General features: G+C 37.9%; 1 protein-coding gene across 32 annotated transcripts in view; it reads right to left on the reverse strand.

The window, feature by feature from the left end:
- The window catches only part of LOC114108678 (contactin-4), a 1,043,928-nt gene that overhangs the window by 483,064 nt on the left and 533,790 nt on the right, over positions 1-27,074 (reverse strand). The gene's annotated exons all lie outside the window — the stretch shown is intronic.

The following is a 27,074-nucleotide window of genomic DNA, read 5'->3' on the forward strand; positions in this document are numbered from 1 at the left end:
TCAGACTCTAAAAGGATTTAGTCATTAGCCAGTGCTAACCTTTAATACTGCAGAAGGAAATGGCAACCCACTCCAGTGTTCTTGCCTGGAGAATCCCAGGGACGGAGGACCCTGGAGGGCTGCCGTCTATGGGGTCGCACAGAGTCGGACACGACTGAAGCGACTTAGCAGCAGTAGCAGCAACCTTTAATATACCCTGAAAGGAGTTCAGGGTAGAGATCTGAGGCACTCTGTACTCTGAGAAAACTGGCAGGACAGGCCTTCATATAGTTAGATATTAATATTTCCATGAGAAAATTTTATGAACCTGAATTCTTGCATCTTAACATACTTGGAGGAGAAGGCAATGGCACCCCACTCCAGTGCTCCTGCTTGGAGAATCCCATGAACGGAGGAGCCTGGAAGGCTGCAGTCCATGGGGTCGCTAGGAGTTGGACATGACTGAGCGACTTCACTTTCACTTTTCACTTTCATGCACTGGAGAAGGAAATGGCAACCCACTCCAGTGTTCTTGCCAGGAGAATCCCAGGGACGGGGGAGCCTGGTGGGCTGCCGTCTATGGGATCACACAGAGTCGGACAAGACTGAAGTGACTTAGCAGCAGTAGCAGCAGCAACATACTTAGAAAACACTAAAACCATTGACTAGGTTATCTGTTCCTCGTGACTAGCAGCAAGCTTCTATGGAGATGTGTGCTTGGTTGCACACACTCCCTTTCTCAAAATACAGTACATACTGACATCCCAGCCTTCCCCTTGGGAGCAGTTCCTTGGAGCTATCTGAGAGGCTGTCTCCCAAGCTACAGTCCTCAGTAAGGTCCTAAATAAAACTGAAACTCACAACTCTCCCTTTGTTTGCTTTCACTTCAGTTAACAGCATCTATATGAAACCATGAATCTTAAGTCAAATGTGAGTAAGAACTAAGGCAGAAACAAATGCAGGAGTTGATCTAAAGAGTTAGAAGTTAAAGCCGTGCTTGAGGAAAACAATGCCTACCATTTGCTGGGTTTCTACAAAATGTGTTGCATTGTGCTTGACAGTTTATACATATAACTCATTACAGACAGCATTTATCACCTCAATTGCAGAGATAGAATTTGCTTGCTCAGTTGTGTCTGACTTTTTGGGACTACAGATAAGCAACTTTACTCAAGGTCATACAGTTGAAAAACACAAAGACTTTTGGCTCTAAGTATGAATTTCAAATTCAGTAATAACCAAAATGTGTTGTATTCTGCCTGTCTTAGAAGTAGGGCAGAGGAGGACATCAACTTATTAACTTTTTAAAAAACCCTGTGTATGTAAGAAAATGGAAATTATGCACTGCATTTACAAATAATTAAAAACTGACAGAGAGATGTCTATGTGGGAGTATTGTTAATTCTAAAGTAAATGCCCTTGAGATAGTTAATACTGTTTTATTGTTCAGCAGAAAATGTATCTGAATGAAGCAGAAAATAGTCTTCAAAACTTTTGATGCTTTTAGAAACCTCATGCTTGAGATTCTGAGAGGACTGTATAAACATGCTTGGATTTCACTGTTGATATGATGGGGGGCAGCTAAATAATGAACAGGTATGAGTTTTTTAGGTTGGGGACTTTGAAGACTGCCCTATAACAAAATACATTAAGAAATACTTATTTTATAAACCACTTCAATCACAGGTTAAGTCAGAGAACTTGAGGAAGTAAGATAATCAATTCCTGGATTTTCTTCTCTTTGAGGTGAACATAACTCTATGAGGCTGTAGCTCCCTATCAGGTTGTAAACTGTAAGACTCTGGGAAAATATTATGCAACCCCTAAAGGCTATCAACATTCTATCTTCTCTAATTTAAATAAGCACATTTAATATTTTTCAGCAGGAAGAGAGGAGACAAGGAGGAGAGGGGTCGGAGTCCATCCTGTTGACAGTAAGTACTGAGAGCACCTGGGATTAGCTCTTCTTTCTGCTGATGGGTGGAAGGCACTTCCATCAAGATTACAGAATATTATAACCTCTGAATGTGATCAGAAGAAGTTGAAGCAGGAAAAGAAGAAGGCAATGTTGGGTGACCTTCAGCTTCATATCCTTTTATGGGCACTTTCAGGGGATCCCTGGTGTGAGCTTCCCAAACTACTGGAGGACAAAAGGCAGAGAATTGAGATCCAGTTATTCCTGGAGAAGGAGCCAGGAGAAGTGAGATTATGTATGTGCAGAGGCATCAATGTATATGTAAATATATATAAACAGAACACGTTTGTTTTGTTCTTAATTGTTTTCAAACTCTAGTTTAATGGGAGATGAAGCATGACTAAAATGTTGATAAAGAAAAAAGTATATGGGAACTAGAAAAATTAAGAGCGGATATATTGATTGCAAATTACATTTTGATATCTCACACATTCCCTTTTTCTGACTTGACTTTTTTCTTTGGAGGTTGTCAGACGGGCCCGTCAAACATAACATAAGGCTATTGTTTTCAAAGACATATAGAGAGGAAGCAATTTTTAATGGTTATCCAGAGTGGTGGTGTTAAATAGGGCAGTAAGGAATGAATAGTTTTCAGTTTAAACTTAGTGCAACAGAAAAAAAAAATTATCACATGATAATTAAAAAATTCTAGTGCAGAGGAATATATCTTACTGATAAGTATTTAGTTACAAAATAAAGTGAATCCATTCAATAATGGAATGACTCATGCCATGTTTTTCCACCAAAAAGAGTATCTTCATCTCCCAATTCTAGAATTATAAAAAATTCTGAATGATTAGTATATGTAATCATTTACAGATTTTAAAAAATCATAATATCTTCTCTACACAAACCCAGCAGTGAATATTTTCTGAAACAACATTTTCTTAGGAAGGAATGCTTATTTTCTATAATAAACAAATATCACTCTATACACAAATACTCCTCGCTACTTAAGAGAGTTTTGTTTTTTTTTAAGTACAATTCTTCAGTATTGAAACTTTAAGCAGTGTTTGCCTTACAGACTAGTTCAAGTGGAGTAACTTCGAACAGAAAATGCCACAGAGTGAATGTTAATATATTTATACATAGAGGCTAATACATTTTTCATTTAACTACAGAGTGGAAGCTAATACATTTTTGTAGTGAAACTAATACATTTTTCATTACTTAAATGCATAGTAGATGGTTTCAGAGTTACTAATGAATTTACATGAGATCCTCCAAAGAACTGAGGAACAATTTAAATCATTTTCCAACCACTATGTTCCCCAGCTCATGAAAAGCAATGATTGTAAGGGGTAGATATCATTTGTACAGAGTAGGCAAGCATTTCCTTATCTACAATATCAACAACATCTGAAGGTAATGGCACTTAGTGTAGAAAATTTGTATTTTCACTATATTGACCGAGTATCGCATTTCTTCTTTTCATTTCCTGACAAGTGATAGAATAGATATTTTTATCCATCTTCTTCCTTACAGGATTGTAGATTTTGAGGTCAAGAGCTAAAAACCAAGCACCTTTCTGTATTAATCTCATGCCAGCAGTGTTATAAATATAGTGCTTCTGCTTTCAAAAAGACCTTTACAGGCTGCAGACTACTGTGACTGCTTGCACGACACTTTTTATTTAGCTGTTTATATGATTACATTATCATTAACAAAAAGACAGAGATAAAAGATGTCTTCAGCAAATCCCCCACCCAATTAAAAAGCTACACTGAATTTTCACAAAGGATTAAAGTCTGAAATCAATTTTGGCTTTCTCTACAAACATGAGAAACCAATGATGTCTTTATAGCACTAAGCCTACTAAGCTGCAATTTTCACCCTTAAAGTTGGACAAAATAAATATGTCATATTTGTTGAAATCTCTGTGTATTAAATATGTGCTGGACCAGAATTTGGAGACACAACATTGAATGTAACTAGTTAAGTGGGAGAAAGACATGTTTTGTGTGATAAACTCTTTTTCTAAAATTAATTTTTCTTGGAGTATAGTTGCTTTACAATGTTGTGTTAGTTTCTACTGTGCAGCGAAGTGAATCAGCTATAGGTTTACCTGTATCTCCTCTTCTTTGGATTTCCTTTCCATTTAGGTCACAGCACTGAGTAAAGTCCCCTATTCTATGCAGCAGGTTCTCATTAGCTATCTATTTGATACATGGTACCAATAATGTATATATGTCAATCCCAATCTCCCAGCTCACCACACAGTCCCCTTCCTTTTCCTCTTTGGTATCTGTAGGTTTGTTCTCTACCTCTGTATCTCTATTTCAAGGCAGACTCTTTCGATGAATCCAGTGACTAATGAGTGGGCCAGGGCACTGATTACTCTGCACAACTCTGCAGTGAAGTCGGGGTGAGGTTCACAAAAAAGACCATGTGCAATATGGTAGGTGGACCACAGCTAAGGCTCACATGACTAGATTCCTACATATAGATGGCTAATGATTTTACTACTTTAAATTGCTCTTTGGAGTATGGAAACAATAAATATACAGAAGAATAATTTTAAAAAGCAACTTGAAACAAAAGGTAGCTACTGTACAGTGTTAAATTCAATATATGTTTTATTACTTGCAGTTTTTCCATCAATATCAACACATACTAATTGAGTATTTCAGGCAATGAATCTTAGTTAGTTAAGAGCATTTGTGGTGTTTAAATGTTAGTTTTGGCACTCATTGGCAGACTGAACTCTGGCAATTGACTCAACTTTTCTATCCCTCAGCTTCAACACCCCTAAAACAAAAATGATAAAATATACCTTTTTTGGTGTTGTGAGAATTATTGCTGCAAAGAGCATACAGTGTGGTTGGTCCATAGAAAAGTGTTAAAGAAACTTGTGTACAATAGCTTTGGAATCATAGGTAAATTTATTTTACATGAATTCAATCACACCTTATGTGCTTTCCAGGTGGTGCTAGTGGTAAAGAACCTACCCACCAATGCAGGAGACATAGGAGATATGGGTTCAATCCCTGGGTTGGGAAGATTCTCTGGAGGAGGAAATGGCAACTCCAAAATTCTTGCCTGGAAAATCCCATGGACAGAGGAGCCTGGTGGGCTACAGTCCATGGGGTTGCAAAGAATTGGACACAGCTAAAGTACTTCCAGGAGAGAGATAAGGAGCTCATGGGGGATCCTGCTTAGAATGTTTTTCATGACTGTGTCCTACAGTGAGCATGAGAAGAGAGGCATAATCCTGAAACTCTTTGAATAAGTCTTGATCTCTTCATGCCACTCACAGCATATTCTAGTGAGCATGATTCTAGTGTATGAAGAAGCATATTTTACATACAACATGGCCCCTGAGAATAAAAAAAGTACTTCATCTAATGGTTAACAGGAATTTGTTCAACTGTTAAGGGTAAATTCCGAAGTGATGGATTTACTGAGAAGTAATGTAGTGATCTTCAATGCAGCCCTTTCCTAAAAGGTTCTGAAAAGTGATTTTTGTCTCTGCACTGTTTCTAAAAATGAACCTCTGAATGAGATATGATTGTACTGTGTGGGAAATGCACCTGATAAGTACTAGGGGAATCAAACAATTAATAAAACACAGTCTCTGTCTTTTGTGGGATTATAGATTAGAAGAGATGGTAAATACAATGCAGTTCAATAAGAAAGAAATGATTTTTAAATACAGCACAAATTTCAGATTCTTCTACACTGGCTTTCCATCTTATTTTACCCTAATGCATCTTAGTTAACCTGATTTCAATCTTCTCAGATAAAACAAAATAAAATCCAATTATTTATAAATTAATCCCTTAACATAGGATCTGATACATTGTGAGAACTATGATTAAGACACAAGAACCAGTTGGTGGAGATGAATGACCAACATCAGGCTCTGGACAACCAATGGGTTTTCTATAGTACATCCTAACTTCTAGGGCTATTTTCTTTTCACTGAACTATGTAGTTTTTAGTGTCAAATTTGCTTCCTTTCATACAGTACATATGAACATCCAGCTAATCTCTGGGGGTTACTAAAAAATTTTGTAAGGTTCACTGACAGAAGCATTCTGCTAACTACATTCTGCTGCTACATAATAAATGAAGTCTCTCAAAACACAGTAATCATTGCAATAACCCATCATGCAGGATGGATTTTAAGCTTAGAGTGACTGTTTGCCATTTGTTCATCCCCTAAAGCTAGATTCCTGACCTAGTAACCTAGGTTTCCTACCAGTCAGTAATGATGAATATAGAAATAAACCATAACACACTGCCTTGAAGCCATAACTCTTAGGAAACACCATTAAGACTTAATTAGTTTCTGGAGAAGAGATGGAGAACTTAGCCTGATAATACTACTACTCTCACATCAGCCAATATGGGTGAGATTTGATGGGAATACACAGAAAATCCTTTTGTAACTTGGTCAACTGGTAATAAATGATAGGATTAAAGCAATACCATCTCTTAATGAACTTCAGAACTTGATCACATGCAGAGAATGATTTTGTCTTTACCCAGGCACATCTTTGTGCTAATAAGACTGTGTACTGAGAATATTTATTTGGTTTTAAGTTTTATCCATTGTTTTAAAAATGGAAGTTATTCAATAAATTCTAGAGTTAAGATTTGATTAAACAGATAGCATATATAATTACATATATAAACATTATCCTAGAGATAGTTCATATAATTTCTCTCAAATTTTTCTATAATTTGAAAGAAAAGATTTCTCAGCATTATTTATGCTTTACATACTAATAAGTGGTAGTTGGTGTTTTAGTCACTTGGTCATGTCCGACTCTTGGGACCCCATGGATTGTAGCCACCAAGCCCCTCTGTCCATGGAATTTTCCATGCAAGAATACTGGACAAGTTGCCATGTCCTTCTCCAAGGGATCTCCCAATCCAGGGATCAATTTCATGTCTCCTGCACTTCAGGTGGATTCTTTACCGCTGAGTCACCAGGGAATCCTAATTAGAGACAGGAATATATTGGGGCTGTCAAGCAAAGATGTCAGTATACAGTCAGGGATTTGTAAATTTTTTCCTTAACTTGAAAAAAATATATAGACAGTGAATGTTTTAGTAGTACAGAGATGTAAAGGAAGCAAATATTTCAGGTTCCTGTGGTTTCTTTTGCTTTTTTGTAACATCTCAATTCTGCTATTGTACCATGATAGCAGCCCTAGATAACACATAAGCCAATGAATGTGGCTTTGTCTCAATAAAACTTTATTGACAAAAATACCTGTAGGGCCAGAATTGGCCCAAAGCTCTATTTTGCCCAGCCCCTGATATAGAAAAATAATTACTTAGCAGAGGATAAAAATTATATTAAAGAGAAACATACAGAAGGTTTTCAAGTTGAGTTTCAGGGAAAGTAGAGAATGACAGTGGATAAATAGGAGTCTGTAGTGTAATTTCATCCCAGAGTATCATGGACTCTGTAGCAACTCACAAGTTCTCCCTTTAGGAAAAATTAAAACAAAACAAGCATCAGGCATCATTTGAATTAAAGCAGTTCAATCGTTACAAAGTCTAACAATTTCAGGGATGACAAACCTGGAAGCATGTGTCAGGAATCCTGGAGTCCCACAGGAGGGACTGCACACCCTGTAGATCACCAAGGAGGGGGTCATTATAGCCTGGACCCTGTGCTTCCTATTAAACTTACAAAATCTGGTCAACAGCCCAAAGGACTGGAGCACCCACAATGAGTACCAGAAGTTAGTCTATGAACCTGGAATGGAAAAGACTAAGGTCAAAGGTCTTTATTAGAAGAGAGATTATCTCATTCATAAGTCAAACAGTGATCACTTGCCCTGGGAAAATGAGGTATTTTTAAAATTTCTGCTTTAAAATTAGATGCTGTTTTAGTCTCCTGGGGCTGCCATAACAAAACGTCATAGACTGCATGACTTAAACAATAGAAATGTATTTTTCTGCAGTTCAGGAGGCTGGAAGTTCAAGATCAAGGTGTGGACAGGGCTGGTTTCTCATCAACTTGTAGATGACCATCCTCTCTGTGTCCACTCATGGTCATTCCTCTGGGCATGCCTCCCTGGCATCTCTTCCTCTCCTTGTAAGGATGCCTGTCCTATCGCATTAGGGCTCCACCTTTATGACTTCATTTAACCTTAATCACCTCCATAAAGTGGCAGAGGACATGGCTACCCACTCCAGTATTCTTGCCTGGAGATTCCCTATGGACAAAGGAGCCTGGTGGGCTACAGTCCATGGCGTCACGAAGAGTCGGACATGACCAAGCAACTAAGCACACTTCTATAAAGATCCTGTCTCCAAATACACTTACAGTAGCATTTAGGGCTTCATTATGGGAAAGATATTCCAATGTATGAGATTCCCATTTTGGATACATTTTCTGAAGATATAATGTCCCTGTAACCAATGATCATTGACCAAAGTTAAAGTATTCTAAAGTCTACAGTAGCAGTAGTTGGATTATTACTCTACCAATTATCTTACTCTAGTTGCCACATAATTGGGGAAGTTTTTTTTTTCCAGAAAAAAATTATATTGTGAGTTAAAAATAAACTTGTTGGCTTTGTTCAGATTTAAACTATCACATTTAGAAAAATTTTTTTGTGAGCATTTAATCACACTTTTTGGTATGTCCAGTTCTGAATTATCACCAGGAACACGACTAGATGGCTTTTAATAAAGCAGTTACTGCTCTGCACAAATCAGACATGGACAGGTTCAAGGATGTTCAACTGATTTTTCAAGACTCAGATCTGATTTCTTTCCAATTTGAGAGAACAGACAGCCCTATTCTCATTTCACCGACTCTGATAAAGGCAACTAGGGAAAAAATCCCACTTCATCATTGCCTACTGATGGCAATCAGAGAAATTTGGAAATCTTCCCTCAATAGTCACTTAGATTGGCACAAAACTACATAAGATATCCATTGCATTCTATCTGGAGTGGAAAATATTCTCATGAATCAAACCTTCTAAAGACTTCACTTTTGTGCTAAGAACAGAGCATTGAGGAATAGCAAAGTGGGTCTAGGGAGCCACTTTCCTTAAGGTGCCCTACTCCAACTCCCAAACACGCAGCCACAGTCTTCCATGCCTGCTACTCTGCTCTTGACAACTACTTCTTACCTGCTGCCTCACAATTCCTGTCTTGTCCAGATTTTCTCTCCCCTATGCTGCTACTTTGGAAAGCAGCTGATAAACTAATTTCTGCCAAGAGGGATCCTAATCCAACTGCCTTAATATGCTAAGCTTCCTCATGGCATTGGTGCTTAAACAGGGAGTGCTGGAGAGAACAAGAGTTAATCAATGTGTGGGTGAAAACTGGTGGAGTTTAAGGTGCACACAAGGCCAGTGTTAGACATACTGCTAGCTACAGAAGCCACTTCAACCACCTCTGACTTACACTATGAAGCAAATCTCTCATCAATCTGTACACAAAAAGTCTGCCATCAGGATAATTCAACAGTGGCAAAAACTTGACGACCGTGACTTTTATGACTCTAAAGAGAGGTGCTTAATGTTACAACAAAAACTAAATCAGTGCCTTCAATTAAAGTCTGGAAGATGTTAATGAAACTGTTAATTAATATTCTAATTCATTGTAAATCATTATAATTAGTAACCTGTGATGTATTTGTGAAAATGAAAAAAAAAAATAATACATGCTGGCTAATAGATACATCATTCATACTGAGGCAGACCCTGCTAATAAGGACAGTTCACGATCACTCTAAGTTCACCAGACTAAAGAAAAAAGACTAAACATACATAAGAAAAATGCCAGCTTAATAAACTTATAGGCTAGAACATAAACATGACTTGTAATAAAGAATGAGTAGCATCAAATCAGAACTGAGTGCCTTCCTAGTTTAATACAAAACACATTTTTCTAAACTACTGACTATGTAGAAACACTGTGAAGAGAGTTGTACAACATCAAAAGATGCAATATATACAGTTCTTGTCCTCAAAGGAGGGTGAGAAACTCATCCCAGCTGCTGGGAGCTTGAGTTTAGTACTGAGAGTTCTGAATCCCAAGAAACACCTCACACCCTGCAAAGTAGGATGGTCAGATCCCACCTCGACAAGTCTAAGTTTGGACTAGCAGGAAGTGAAGGCACAAACCAAATTATACTAAGCTGACGAGCAGAGTGGGGAGTGAGGACAAAGTCTAAACTGGATATAGACACCAAGTACTAAGATTATAAAGGAAGCACAGATGTAATTCTATGTATCATCCGTGAATCACATCCCAAAGACATGGAAATGCGAGAAGTGCTGTCGAGATGTAGAAGCCCAGACATACTGCTTCCTCCCTGAAGCAATTTTTGCATCTCTAGCATCTAGTAGTTTTGAACAAAGAAAGGGTAATCTAGACTCTGTAAGTTAAATTAGAGGCGAACATCACAGAAACACTAAACAGACTCTTTATTAAGCAAAGAATCTGTCTAAATAATCTGGATAATCTCAGGCAAGTTTCTGGTTTTCAGGTACAATGTAGCCACAGATTAAAAATGTAAAAAGCTGTTAATCTATTACAGTTAAATTTTTAAAAATTAAATTAAAAAATGTAAAGAGAGCCAACTCTAAGATAAAATGATTCTGTTCTCTTGCCTTGAATTATTATTACCCTTTTAATGATACAAATAGTTTTAGTTGATTCACTTTACTATTAGGAAAAGTAGATTGTGAAATTTTTTTATACAGTACAAAAGACACAATTGTAAGGAAAGAGCTTAACTGGCTCAACCCTACTAAAATATATTTCTGTTCTTCAAAGGCTGCAAACAAGTAAGGAAAGGCCAGTCCCAAACAACAAATTGGATTAAGACATATTATTTAAATATGTATATCTGGCAAAGGGTAGTGCTCAGAACTTCTTCAAATTATGAACATGACTAATCCTGAAGAAAACTGTCCAATGACTTAAAATGGCAATTCATAGAAAAGACAGAAATAGTCAATAAAGAAATAAAAACTGTAAATTAAAATCACATTGTGATACCATTTCAAGCTCAAAAGATTGTTAAAAGTTCAGAAGTCTGATGGTACCAAGTGTTGGCAAGAATTTGAAGGAACTAATACAATTAGACACTGCTGGTACAAATTAAAATAGAACAGTCCTTTGAAAAACAATTTAAAATTATCTGAATTGCAAATTATCTTTACTGTGAAGGTAAAGATACTCATGATTCAATAATTCTTAGAATCAGGAATAGCAGAAGACATATATGACAAGATTCATAGCAGCACTTACTGCTAATAGCAAAAAAAAAAAAAAGAAAACAGGCTATCAGTAGTAGATAGATAAAAAGTTGTGGTACATCCATTCAGAGGAAAATAAAAGAAACGTGATAATAAAGTAAGAATTATAGCTAATTGTAACAGTATGGATGAATCTCAGAACTCAAAGTGAGTGAAAAAATGAAGTCACAAATTTCAGTATGACTCCTTTCACATCACGTTTGTATTTATTTGGAGATATATGTGATAAAATGATAAAAGCAAGCAATGGACTATTAAACATATTTCAGGCTACTGGTTACAACTGTCAGGAGGAAAGAGACTGGGATCGTAATGAATCATTCTTAGAATTTCAAAGATAATGGGAATGGTGTTTTCTTTAAATTATCTTTAGTTTTTGTTATATTTTGTATTCTTTATACATTATACATACTTTATAAAGATTCTGGCATAATGCCCTAATATTTACTGAAACTAATTTTTAAGATAGAATATAGGCTTATTATATGATAAGTTATCATATGAGGTAGGTACTGGAATTCTCCAAATCACCAAGTCTACTCTGGCATCCTGGAGTTGAAGGGCATGGATTCTAAGGGAGGATCTACTAAATTTTTTGAGGATGAAGATAGTGGTGGGTGGCAATTCTTATTAGGCACATAATTAACCTATTAAAACCAATACTGGTGATTTTATATTAAGCATTATCTATGTATTTATAACTGTTTGAAGTGTTCTAAGTATATCATTTCATTTATCCCTCACTACAACCCTATAATTTAGGTACTGTTACTATTCCAAGTTTTACAGATGAAAAAACCGAGGCTTAGTAAAGTAAAATAATATCTAGTCAATACTACACATCTAAAAAAGTATTATAGCTAAAATTGAGATCTAGGAATTCCAATTCCAGAACCAGGACAGTAATCACAACCCAAACTGCACTCATTTAATGATATAAAGGTTAATACAGGGATGGATTGCTATTGATTAGTCTGAAAATCATGCTATGTTCCTGAGTTAGCATCCAGGTAGCAAGGTTTGATAATTTGGAGTACTCCAAATTATTTTTTATTCACAGTAGATGCTGACTTGGCAACACATATCACACTGAATATACCAAAGTACAACCTCCACTTCATCAAATGTTTAAAAACATTAAATCCTTAAGAAGTCAGACCTCAAACTAAAATTAAAAACAATATTCGCTGTGAGAGTTCATAGCTTTTTTATATGCTATGGACCCTTTTGATATTTAGATTAAAACTACGGATTCTTTCCTGAAATAATGTTTTTTGGACATAAAAATATATATAGAATTACAGAGGCAACTGCTTATAATAAAATGATGCTTAAAATGTTTTAAGTTTGTGTGATAAGATAATACATTTCTAAGGTGACTATAATAACTCTAGTATTATAATACTCTGTTATATTGTTATTCTTTATGACCTGTGTCTTAGTCACTCAGTAATGTCCAACTCTTTGCAACCCCATGGACTGTAGCTTGTCGGGTGCCTCTGTCCATAGGATTCTCCAGGCAAGAATACTGGAGTGGGTTGCCATTCCCTTCCTCAAGGGATCTTGCGAACCTGAGGATCAAGCCCGGATCTCCTGCATCGAAGGCAGATTCTTTACTATCTGAGCCAACAGAGAAGCCTTTCTCTTTATACCTTATATATATTTAATAAATATTCCTGTAAATGCCCCAATATATATTGAAACTCTCCTTAAAAATAGAATATTGGCTGACTATATGGTAAGATATCATATGAGGTGGGTAAAATAAAATTCATAAAATTTCAAAGTAGAGAATGAGTTCAGTTCAGTTCAGTCGCTCAGTTGTGTCCGACTCTTTGCGACCCCATGAATCACAGCATGCCAGGCCTCCCTGTCCATCAACTCCCGGAGTTCACCCAAACTCATGTCCATCGAGTTGGTGATGCCATACAGCCATCTCATCCTCTGTCGTCCCCTTCTCCTCCTGTCCCCAATCCCTCCCAGCATCAGAGAATTTTCCAATGAGTCAACTCTTCGCATGAGGTGGCCAAAATACTGGAGTTTCAGCTTCAGCATCATTCCTTCCAAAGAAATCCCAGAGCCGATCTCCTTCAGAATGGGCTGGTTGGATCTCCTTGCAGTCCAAGGGACTCTCAAGAGTCTTCTCCAACACCACAGTTCAAAAGCATCAATTCTTCAGTGCTCAGCTTTCCTCATAGTCCAATTCTCACATCCATATATAACCACTGGAAAAAGCATAGCTTTGACTAGACGGACCTTTGTTGGCAAAGTAATGTCTCTGCTTTTGAATATGCTATCTAGGTTGGTCATAACTTTCCTTCCAAGGGGTAAGCGTCTTTTAATTCCATGGCTGCAATCACTATCTGCAGTAATTTTGGAGCCCCCCCCCAATAAAGTCAGAAACTGTTTCCACTGTTTCTCCATCTATTTCCCATGAAGTGATGGGACCAGATGCCATGATATTCGCTTTCTGAATGTTGAGCTTTAAGCCAACTTGTTCACTCTCCTCTTTCACTTTCATCAAGAGGCTTTTTAGTTTCTCTTCACTTTCTGCCATAAGGGTGGTGTCATCTGCATATCTGAGGTTATTGATATTTCTCCCAGCAATCTTGATTCCAGCTTGTGCTTCTTCCAGTCCAGTGTTTCTCATGATGTACTCTGCATAGAAGTTAAATAAAGAGGGTGACAATATACAGCTTTGATGTATTCCTTTTCCTATTTGGAACCAGTCTGTTGTTCCATATCCAGTTCTAACTCTTGCTTCCTGACCTGCATATAGGTTTCTCAAGAGGCAGGTCAGGTGGTCTGGTATTCCCATGTCTTTCAGAATTTTCCACAGTTTATTGTGGTCCACACAGTCAAAGGCTTTGGCCTAGTCAATAAAGCAGAAATAGGTGTTTTTTGGGAACTCTCTTCCTTTTTCCATGATCCAGCAGATGTTGGGAATTTGATCTCTGGTTCTTCTGCCTTTCCTAAAACCAGCTTGCACATCTGGAAGTTCATGGTTCACGTATTGCTAAAGCCTCACTTGGAGAATTTTGAGCATTACTTTACTAGTATGTGAGATGAGTGCAATTGTGCGGCAGCTTGAGCATTCTTTGGCATTGCCTTTCTTTGGGACTGGAATGAAAACTGACCTTTTCCAGTCCTGTGGCCACTGCTGAGTTTTCCAAATTTGCTGGCATATTGAGTGCAGCACTTCCACAGCATCATCTTTCAGGATCTGAAATAGCTCCACTGGAATTCCATCACCTGCACTGGCTTTGTTCAGCGTGATGCTTCCTAAGGCCCACTTGACTTCATGTTCCAGGATTTCTGGCTCTAGATGAGTGATCACACCATCGTGATTACCTTGGTCATGAAGCTCTTTTTTGTACGGTTCTTCTGTGTATTCTTGCCACCTCTTTTTAATATCTTCTGCTTCTGTTAGGTCCATACCATTTCTGTCCTTTATCGAGCCCATCTTTGCATGAAATGTTCCTCATAAAGATATTTTGAGGTATTTGCAATAACCATTAACATAATATAAATAAACCAGTGATTTCTAATGGTGGTTAAGGTACAATAACTAAGGTAATTAGTTGATTATTACCCACATTTATAACTTCAAGTAAAATGCTGTATTTCAGTGAAAGGTGAACGAACACAGAATTCGATTTGCTTGGTTTTGTTTTTTCCATCTGTGGCTGCTGCTCAATAACTCCCAGCATACTAGATCTTAGCTTGCTTCTCTAAGCTAAGGTGTAGCTCTTAGCATGATCTGGTTTGACTGATCTGGTTTTCCCAGTTAGGGACAGTGCGAGCCTCTCTATACTGTTTCATTCAGGCTGACACAGATACCATTGTTTTTCACTCTGTATCGCCAAGCCCGGTGATGAATCCAAGCTTCTGTGCTATTGCTGTAGTTCCTATGCTTGCTCTTTCACCAGGGAGCAGTTCTATGATTCATCATTCCCGCCACACAGCCTTCTCTCCTGATATAGGAGTTTGACAAAAGGCAGAGCACTTTGGGAACCAGCATTCATCATACTTGTTTGTACAAACCTGATTTATGTTTACCTCCCCCCTGACCTCCCCGCCCCTCTTCTGTCTGGATTCCAGTAGGAAGCTCCACAGTAACAGCTAAGTATCATCCCAAAGCCCTGGTAAAATGGTCACATGATGGAAGAGGATTAATAGCACACTCCAGCCGAATATCTGGGCAGTGATCCATAAAACTCAGAAATGACTGTGGAGCTTCAAAATAAGGAGTTAAAATGACAAAAATACATGGACCATGAATGGGCAAAATACCGGAGTAGAAAATCAAGAAAGAAAACATGAGAATAAAAATGAAAATAAAAGAGAATTAATCTCATAAAAAGGATTCTTCAAGAAGCTGATGTTCAATATGTACAGAATCATGAGAATACCATCCTTGAATGAGGGATTTCTGTCATATTTGGGTGAGTTGAAAAATAGCTTTCTACAGCCTTTGCATCATTTTTTAAGGCAAGAAGAAAATCTGCCCTCCAAAACAAAGCTGCTGCTGCTGCTAAGTTGCTTCAGTCGTGTCCAACTCTGTGTGACTCCTTTGATGGCAGCCCACCAGGCTCCCCCATCCCTGGGATTCTCCAGGCAAGAACACTGGAGTGGGTTGCCATTTCCTTCTCCACCAAAACACAGCATAGATCTTTAATTTCACCCCCTCCTGTGCAGGTAACGCTTTAATAGCTACAGACAATTTGCTTTACTACATATAAATACAGAACCAATTTTGTGTAAGGGAAAAAACAAAAGCAAAACAGATGTGTATCTCCACTGTCCTCCTCTCACCTACTTTTCAATCTAGGAGATCCATTTCTTAAGAGGACTAGTTTTGGAGTTAAAGTATACTGGGCTCAAATCCTAGCTTTTCCATTCCAGCTGTGTGATCTAGGCTGAGATATCAACCTCTCTGAGCTTCTGTTACTTCATCTATAAATGGATATATTAACACTCTCTGTTTTATGGTTACTGCGAAATAGCCTATCTTAAGATAATGTATATAAGGGATTTCTCAGAAGCTCTGTCACATATTCAGTAAACAATAATAATTATATTAAGTATCATTATCCATTATAATTGCTCATATGTTCCAGGTTTTTCAGCAGTCTCCTCTACTGTAAAACATACTTATCTTACATCTATACTTCAGAATCAGAATTGATGACTCTCCCAATTTAATAAATTATACTAACTGAACATTTTTCAAAAGAAAGATAAATCTTTGAAAGTATTACCCCTCTGTGATACCCATGACCGGTCACTCAACATCTGTACAAAGATTCTTAGTTTCGGGAATTCACCTCAACAAATCTTTATTGAGCAACTATTAATACTTTACCTGCTGCTAGTCTGGTAACTTGTGTGATATTTTTAACAGGGTAACGTCACATTAACTGCAGCTAAGCATCTCCTGGTATCACCCTGGCAAAGTGAAGTCTTTATCTTCTGTCTAATGAGGGCTACATTAGCAGCTCAGGTTCCTATCTAGAAGTTACTCTTTTTTAATCAAAAGGTTATAAATACCAGATACCTTCCTCTTGTCACAGTGAGAAGCGAAAATAGGGTAAAAAGCAGCAAGTTGAAACAGCAAAGCAAAACGCAGCTATGCAGAGCAAGATCAGACTTAGAGAAAGGGGCTATTTTCTAACATTTAGGATAGAAATGAAACAAAGTGCCTCAGCAGTCTCTGTGACAAAGGATCCCTTAATGTTAATTCCATGCACTTAAACAGGCAAGTGGAAGCTGTGATTTTCACAGAGCACGACAGGAGCCTGGAAATTCAGATGTGACATGACGGCTCGCAATGGTCTGGACAAGCCCTGTGCCGGGCATGGAAAGGGAGCCAGAGAGGACGCTGCCCTTCTGAAGAAGTCTACAATGAAGCTGAATAGGGCTCATTTTTGTGACCTTACCCGCTTAAGGTCGTCACTGATATTTTTGTGAAAGAAAATGGATCATAATGCAGTGAAAAAAATTCCTTATAACTATACAAGCTAAATGTATGCAAACTGTATTTGGCTTTCATTCCCTGAGATTTACTAAGTCTTTTTCCACTTAATTTTTTTGTGTTATAATAAAATACAAGTTAAGAAGAATCCAGATTCTTTTACAGATCATAACTGAAATAGGGTAACTTAACAGACATCTGAGAATTACAACCAAAATTCTGGTCAAAATTCAGCACATAATATTCCCTTCCAGAATGTTCTTAGACTGACTCACTCCAGTCCCTATTCCTCAAGTTGTACTTTTATATACATTGAAGATGATGAGCAGTAGAAGAGATAGGCACTGCTGACATTTACTGACAATGTTCTATGCGTCCAACAAGATGCCAAGATTTTTACAGGGGTTTTCTCATGTAATCTTTCCAACAACCTTATATGTTGCTGTTGGTCAGTTGCTAAGTCGTGTCTGACTCTTTGTGACCCCATTGACTGTAGCATACAAGTATCCTCTGCCCTTCATTATCTTCCAGTTTGCTCAAACTCATGCCCATTGAGTCGGTGATACCATCTACCCATCTCAGCCTCTGTCACCCCCTTATCCTCCTTTCATGGCAGACACAATTTTTATTATTTCATTTGTAAAGATGGAAATTATGATTCAGAGAAGTCCACTACTGACCAAAGTTCAAATATATACTTTTAAAGCCAGATATCAAGTCTTTTTTATTTTATGTTTAGGTTCATTTCTCATAAAACATACAGATTTATTTTGTTAAACATCCAGGAAAGAGGTCTAAAAGATAAAATCATACTCAATCAAGCAATTCTTAACAGAGGTGTTTTGGAGTTTGAGTGTCATGATTCAAAGGAGGGATGTTATTACAGAGTCTAGTGTTATGTCTATTTTGTCCATAAGTGAGGGTTTCAGATTTCCTAAAATCCTATTAATCCTATGCACAAGGACATTCTTCTGTAAACAGATTTTCCACTTAAATCCAAGCAATTAAAAGTATTAAATCCAACTTGTAGCGACATTCACTGAGTCTTTTATGAAAATAAAAGTATAGGGTCATTATTTTACACTGCAAGTCCTACAACTTAGATTTTCATGTACTCTTCATAAATTAATACATGTCTTAAATTCAAAACCACTTTCTGCATCACTAGATTAGCTCAGACAGAGCTGCACTGAGCAGAAAATAAATATGATTTTATATAGTACAGTCTTGCACTGCTTTCAATTACTCAGTCTTAGTATAACCAAATGAATGGCCAGCTAACTGACAGTTCTCAAAGCTCTCCAGGGACTGGGGATGATAAATCAGTGCTTCCATGTCCTGGCTACTGTAAATAGTGCTGCAGTGAACACTGGGGTGCATATATATATACATATATGCATATTTTAAATTATGCTTTTCTCCAAGTTTATGCCTAGGAGTGGGATTTCTGGGTCATATGGTAGTTCTATTTTTAGTTTTTCAAGGAACCTCCATACTGTTCTTCACAGTGGCTGAATCAGTTTACATTCCTACCAATAGTGTAAGAGTGTTCCCTTTTCTCCACATCCTCTTCAGCATCTTTGTTTGTAGATTTTTTGATGATGGCCATTCTGACCAGTACGAGGTAGCACCTCATTGTAGATTTGATTTGCATTTCTCTAGTGATTAGTGATGTTGAGCATCTTTTCATGTGCTTACTGGCCCTCTGTATGTCTTCTTTGGAAAAATGTTTACTTAGGTCTTCTGACCAGTTTTTGATCAGGTTCTGTACTTTTTTGGTGGGGGGCAAGTGTGCTCAGTCGTGTCCTACTCTTCATCACTCCATGGACTGCAGCCCACTAGGCTCCTCTGTCCATAGAGTTTTTAAGGCAAGGGTGGGATGCCATATCCTACTCTAGAGAATCTTCTTGATCCAGGGATCAAACCTGCATCATTTGTGTCTCCTGCACTGCAAGAGTGTTCTTCACCACTGCATCATCTGGGAAGCACTGACTGGGTTCTACTATGCATAAAACAGATAACCAACGGGAACCCACTGTATAGCCCAAGGAGTTGGGGGGAGATGCAGATACATTTTCAGGACATAGATCAAGTTAACCTTAAAAATACATCCCAAATACATTCCGTTCAGTTCAGTTCAGTCGCTCAGTCATGTCCGACTCTTTGCAACTCCATGAATCACAGCACACCAGGCCTCCCTGTTCATCACCAACTCCTGGAGTTCACTCAGACTCACGTCCATCGAGTCCGTGATGCCATCCAGCCATCTCATCCTCTGTCATCCCCTTCTCCTCCTGTCCCCAATCCCTCCCAGCATCAGAGTCTTTTCCAATGAGTCAACTCTTTGCATGAGGTGGCCAAAGTACTGGAGTTTCAGCTTCAGCATCATTCCCTCCAAAGAAATCCCAGGGCTGATCTCCTTCAGAATGGATTGGTTGGATCTCCTTGCAGTCCAAGGGATTCTTAAGAGTCTTCTCCAAATACATTAGGTATAGACAAATACTGTTTGATTCCACTTATATGATGTATCTAGAATAGTCAAATTCATAAAGTCAAAAATACACTGGTGGATGCTAGGGGCTGTGGGGCGAAGGGAGGGGCAGTGCGAGTTAGTATTTAATGGGGACAGTGTTTTGATTTAGGAAGGTGAAAAATATGAGAGACAGATGATGGTGGGACTTGCATAGCAATGTAAATGTACTTGGTGCATATGCTTTATATTATATGACTTTTACTATAATAAAAAACCAGGTCACTGCCTGAGTACATATTTGGAGTGAAGTGATGCTCTTAAGCTAGTGGAGAGTGGGTGGGAAGAGATACTCATTTATACTAGTAGAAAAAAAAAAAAACCACCAGATATAGAAACAGGGGCTTATTTTCTATCAAAGAACAAGAGATTATAAAATTGAAAGGGTTAAAGCCATCAGCTCTGAGTACTTCTGAGAAAATGAAAGCATAACAAATGCTCTGTACTGTCTTGTGGCCAGAAAAGCTGTAAGCAGTCACAGGCCTGGTAGGCTGTCTATGTTATGTAATTAACATGTTTGATCAATACAAAAAACATTTCAAGGAAAAAGTGCTTGTTCCCTCATATTCTTCATCAGCACATAAAAAGCCTTCTCTGTAAGGATATAAAAATAGTCATGAAATGAGCTGTGTGATCCTTAGAACTAGATTCAGTGAGACTTGCCCTTTCTCATTACTAAACCAAATGGTTCTTGCAATGTCAGTCACTTTACAACTGTGACCCAATGACCACACATGGTGTCTGATAAACAATTTGAAAGACTTTAGGAGAGAGCAAAAACAGAAAATTAAGGTAGACATAGATGCTGCACATGTTTTCCCCTAGGTGCAAAGTGGAACATTCTCTCTCTATTCCTCAAGCTATTAGTTTGAAAAATATTTGCACCCCATGTGGTTCCTATGTTGCATCTGTGCCTATGAATCAATCTATATTGCTACTAGGGGAAGCCCCATTTTGGCATTTTTTAGTCAACTACAGCTGGGAGCAAGAGCCCAAGAATAGCATGTCACTTAGATTATCACATTTGATCTTGATGATAGCTCTTTGGGGGGAAATATAATATTATTTATTTCTTTATACTTTACCTTTACACATATTGAACATGCACTTCTGAGGTGACAGAAAATATCCTCAGTGCTACTGATGATACAAAGATAAAAAAAATGTGGTCCCTATCATTAAGGTCGCTATTATTACAGAAAGACAGTGAATTGGACAGACACTCCCAGGCAATGTGATGAGGCTACCATCTTGCTATCATGAAGCCCTAAATGAGAGGCACCAGGACAGCCAGGGAATACCCTCTCTATATTACTGACAACAAGTTCAAAGAACCTAAGTAATTTCCCAAGTTCACACAGTTATGTTAGAGGAATTATCATTTCTAACTCACATCTACAGATTTCAAGTTTACTATTCTTTATACAACACTAGGTGGCCAAAGTGTCTGAAAATATCTCCCAATTTTAAAGGAATTGTTTCAGAGCAAACTCTGATAATTATTGTCAGATTGGAACTATCAGATGAAACCTTGTTAGGTCTTACTGATGTCAAACCATTGAAAGCATATTATGTGAGCAATGGTGATAATAGAAATTTCCATTAGGAAATGAGCAAACGATTTAATTTCTCTGTGCCTTAGTTTCCTAGTTTGTGGAATGGGGCCAATATGAGTGCCTATTCCATAGGCTGTTGTAAATATTAGGTGAAGAAAAATCTATCTATAGCTTAAAAAAGTTTCTGAAACACAGAAAGTGATGGCTGGGAACATGATTTTTATTTGCTACTCTTATTTGGCAAACCACAACCTATATCTTGAAAATTTCAAATAATTTCATGTAAATGTCTTATATGACATATTTTAGATATGCACACTTATCTAAATTCCTATTATAGATGTTTGTACATTTCCTAAGCAGCTCTTTAAAAATTACATCATCTAAGCAAAGAGATTATAACTGAGAAGAAAGTAGAACATTATCATTATGAAAGAACACTTGCATTACTGGGATTAACTATGAGAGAATGATGCCTAAAAAGAAATAAGGGCATCATGAAAAACTAAGATTTTAAATTTTTGTTAAAAAATCTAATCACAGAAGATCTGTGTTACTTAAATACTATGTAAGGAAAAATTAACCTCAATCCTTGATGCATTATGTCTACAATGTTAGTTTTAGCCAACTTATGGAAATATTTTAAGACTAGAAAAAAAGGTATTCTAATCCTTTTATAAGTCAGTCCTAAAGATTAGGTGTGTCCCAGCTTCCTCTGCAAGCTAAACTCAACACACTATGGATACATTTGTCCAAAGTTTAAAATTTCATTTTTTCTAAATGTATTTTGGTGATGATTGCACCACTCTGTACATTCTGTACATTTACTAACAAATAAAATTTACACTTAAAACAGGGCATTTGCTGCTGCTGCTGCTAAGTCGCTTCAGTCGTGTCTGACTCTGTGCGACCCCAGAGATGGCAGCCCACCAGGCTCCCCCGTCCCTGAGATTCTCCAGGCAAGAACACTGGAGTGGGTTGCCATTTCCTTCTCCAATGCATGAAAGTGAAAAGTGAAAGGGAAGTCACTCAGTCGTGTCTGATGCTCCGCAACCCCATGGACTGCAGCCTTCCAGGCTCCTCCATCCATGGGATTTTCCAGGCAAGAGTACTGGAGTGGGGTGCCATTGCCTTCTCCATAAAAAGGGCATTTAATGGTATGTAAATCACGTTTCAAAAAGGGTACTTTACAGATTCACTTATTTTTTCAGCAGATTTTTAAAAAATATTTTTTGTAAGTGGAATTTAGTCAAATTCTAAGTATAATATGTTTGGGGTGAAATCGTTCAGGAACTTCATTCTGCTGTCTTAATCCAAGAGAAACCTCAACAATTTAGTTTTAAAAGGGGCTTTTAAAAATGCAAAGTGACTTAAGACATAAATCCCTTTATCTCTTTCAAAATAGATAGAGGACTTAAAGATGTACAGATGTGAAAATGATCTGTTGGAATTTAGACACAAAGAGATTACAGATTCTTTCATATCATCACTGACACCTGCAAAGTTTAATTAAGCGGAAAGTCACCAATTTCTGCTCAAAACGCTGACTAGTGGCTTGTTAATTAATTGCTTTTCTCATTGATTAGCAACTTACGCAACACCCTGTTATAAATGGCTGTAATGCTTGCCTTGTTTCAGAGCTTAATTAATACGATATAGACTATTTAACAATTGTGTCCTTGTTTGATTTATGAAGCAAAAGCAGAGAATTTTATTGCTAACTCCAGTGATGAACAAAAAAATATTTTCAAAGCAAGTGAAAGCTGATGCAATAAAACTTCCTTTGTCTTTTTGGGAAAGTTTGATGAAAAAGCCATCACTGCTTGTCATGAGCAATCAATTAATTTCTCAGAAATCGTGTTGTCAACAAATTTTCAAGACAAGTACTTATTTATTGAAAAAAAGTACCCATCAATTTTTAGTCATCCAAATTATAGTTTGGAATGCACTGTGGAATTAATTAAAATAACTGTGTGGGCACTTCTCTGCTTTTCTATATGCAGATGACTCTCAAATCTCTATCTCCAGACCTAGTTTCTTCCCAGAACTCCAGGCTATTGTACCAACTACTTCCTTGGTATCTCTACCAGGAATTTCCACAGGCACCTCTGCCTTAATAGGCCCAAAAGAGAATGCTGGATTCTGACCACCATCTTTCCCGGATTCCACTTTCTACGCATGTCAGTAGAAAACAATTCCTCTCTCTACTCTGTAGCTTAAGCCAAACATCTAGAGAATTATCTTTTCTCTCATTTCCCTACTTTCCGTGACACCTGAAACCCATACATATCTTGCACATCTCACGACTGCTACCTTGGTCTTATCCACTGTCTGTCATCTATCACCTGGGCAACAACTGAGCATTACAAAAAAGTTCAAGTATAGTTGATGTACAGTATTATATAAGTAACAGGTGAACACTATAGTGATTCACAATTTAAGGCTCTATTCCATTTACAGGTATTATAAAATATTGGCTATATTACCTGTGCTGTACAATATATCCTTTAGCTTATTTTATATATAATAGCCTGTACCTCTTAATCCTCTAACTGTACGTTGCCCCCCTATGATACTATGCCCTACCATCCAGTATGTGATCTTGTCACTTCTCAGCATGGACCTTTGCAATGGCTTCCCAATGTGCCTGGAATAAGTATCTCTCCTTTTACATTTGATTACACAATCCCCCATGATCTAGTCCCTGTGGACCTCTCTGACCTCATCTCTCTCTCTTCCTTTGCTCCCTGCATTCTCACCTCAAGGTCTCGGCATGAGCTATTCCTAATATTTAGCCAGCAGGTCCTCAGAGTTTTACACACAGGCTCCTTACTTTCATTTTCTTTTCAATAAGATTTCAGCTTAGGTGTTACTTCCTCAGAGAGGACTTCCCTGACACCTTAAAATAGCCACCTATTTATTTGTTCTCAGAGTACTTTTCAGTATTTTACTTTTCACTGTTTTTCTTTTTTTCTTGTTTTTTATTTCCTCAATTGAACATAAACTCTATAAGAACAGGGAACATAACTGTCTCATTCTACGTTCTACCCACAATACTTAGAATAGTGGCAAACATATAGATGGCATAGTATTTTTTCCTTCTTGTTGTTGATCACCGAGATGTCTGGATAGATTTGATGAGGTTTATTCACTACAGAGTGACTCTACACTGGTTTTCTTTCCAAAAAGAAAAACAAACACCTAAGCTGATGGCCAAACTTTTTTTCTTTTTAACAGCAAACTTGTTTCTGTATTTAACTTTAAGGAGAACTTTAAGCAGATCTTGATATTAAAACTGAATCTCACCTTCTGTACGAGATTAACATCAACCTTAAGGCAAAAGTCTGAGTCACAATTATCCCCACAAAATGCCTCTTTATTGCCCGGAAGCATGCTATTCATGTTCTTAGGTATTTTTGTTGCTGTTTAGTTGTGTCCAACTCTTTTGTGACCCCATAGACTGCAGCCTGCCTGACTCCTCTGTCCATGGGATTTCCCAGGCAAGAATACTGGAGTGGGTTCTTGGGTATATCACTTATAAAGTACTGTGAATGTAAAAATGCAAACTAGAACCAGTGTTTCACAACACATTACTGAATAAATACATTGTATAACCTATCTGCCTACCTGACTGCTGTTTCCTCCCTTTCCTCTGTCTAATAGAGTCTAATACTTTCTTATGATTGGCCCGGCCCTAGGCATCAGTGAATAAGGCCCATTCCCAGGCCTGTGGTTGAATTATGGCTGATCTAATGAATCATCATGGTACCGTTTTTCTTGCCAGGTTTGGGTGTGTGATTCAATTTTGGCCAAGCAATGAAGAGAAACAGGCTGGGACAGCGTCTGGGGAAACGAATCATCACTGACAAAATATATGAGAAGAACAGAACTGTTTCCACTGGACTTGGCATCTCCATCAGAGTTTCAAACTATGGCAGCAATCTTAAGAGCAACTAAGTGGCGGTTCTCAGAATGATAGAGCAAATTAACAGGGGAGAAAAACAAAACATTATGCCATTGCACTAGCAATTTGCAGGTTCCGGCTTCCAACATGCAAAATACACTTCTGTTGTTGTTCAGTCACTAAGTCTTGTCCAACTCTGTGACCCCATGCACTGGAGCATACCAGGCTTCCCAATCCTTCACTGTTTTCCCAGAGTTTGCTCAAACTCATGTCCATTGAGTCAATGATGCCGTCCAACCATCTCATCCTCTGTTGCCTCCCTTCTCCTCATGCTCTCGATCTTTCCGTATCTGTAAATATATGCTCATGGACAGCACCCTTAAGATGCTTTCTGTTTTCACTCATGAAATGAAATAGGATCTACGGAGTCACAAGCAGATTCACTTCTCCTATCTCAAGGTCACTCAGGCTAGCACCCTTTGCGTCAAACAGTGTGAGAAACTGCTCGTGCTATTTAAACTGCTATTTCTTCCATATTTCCTTTCATTTTAAGTTTGCATAGCTGAATGTGACTAAATTAAATGCCTGCATCTTGAGATATTACTCTGTTTCCATCTGTGATACAGATGTCATAAAGTACATGTTGATTTCTTTAAAGAGTTAAGAGAAGAAATGCAATTTGTCAGATGAATTCCTCAGTTACAATAACCCAGAAAATATCTTTTATCTACATCACTCTCCCTGGCTGAAAGCCGCATCTTTCTAACTATATTCCCTTAGCATTAATAACGTTCTCTACTATGTGAAACTAGCATTAATATATGTCATACCTTGACTTCAAAACCGCTGCAAAAGCACCTGCTTGTACTCCAATTTCAAAAGCATACATATGCTTTGTTTACATTAAGTTTAACAGTGGACTTCCAGTGGAAAACATTACAGTGTTTCCAGCCCTTAATATGTTATTATCTAGACGTACGTAATAGAATCTTTGTGGACACAGCTGTAGAATATTCCAGTCCCTATGCCTCCAGAATAAAGCCAGACCACCTAGTAGTACACATCACTATAGGTTTGGTGCACTGAAAAGCAAAGCTCACCTGACTTTAGAAATATTATTAAAAATTTTAGAGTCATCTGTGTAAGTGATGCCACAGCGGCAGTCTGTTATACTACAGAGCCAAGCATCATAGCCAGTCTCCCTCCCAATGTATTTCCTAAGTGTTTAAGATGCCTCTTAAAAATGTGTTCTCCCAGCTCCATCCTCTGTCCTGTCCCCATTCGCCCTTCCTTTCTGCCTCTAGATTCTTTCTTTCACGAGAACCCTCTTTCTATTTAAAATATAAGTCAATTTAACGTTTCCAGGATCCTTTTTGTTCTATATTCCATCCATTCATTGGGTGTTAAAAATGAAGCCCAAGCCAGGTGGGCAGCAGGTGGCCCAGAAAAGATGAGACTGAGACATTCTGCAAGTGTCTAAGTCTTCTTCCTATTTGGACCACCGAGTGGATTCATGAACAGCTGTCCCACCTGGAGAACACCACCTGCAGATGGGAAAATCAGACTCTGAACAGTCCCCTAGGCCTCACAACTAGTTACCTTGCTAGTTTTGTTTCCATTCATAACATTACATTCACATCAATACATACTGAATCAGGGATAGTGATGATTGAAGGGGCACAGAAAAAAACAGAATGTACCATGGTTCTCTCCAAACTTGGGTCTCCTATTGTGCTTGTAGGGTCTTCTCACTACTGGACCTGGGCAGGGTCAGGTCCATCCATGCCTCTCAGAGGAGCACCGTTTTCCTGAAAAAGCCAACAACCCAGATACCTGGCTCTTCCCTGAGCTCTTGGAGATGAAGCTGGGGAGATGTTGCCAAGCTCATGGGCTGCTGCTCTCTTTTACCTGTAC

This window comes from Ovis aries, chromosome 19, assembly GCF_016772045.2.
Source record: "Ovis aries strain OAR_USU_Benz2616 breed Rambouillet chromosome 19, ARS-UI_Ramb_v3.0, whole genome shotgun sequence".
NCBI classification, from domain to species: domain Eukaryota; kingdom Metazoa; phylum Chordata; class Mammalia; order Artiodactyla; family Bovidae; genus Ovis; species Ovis aries.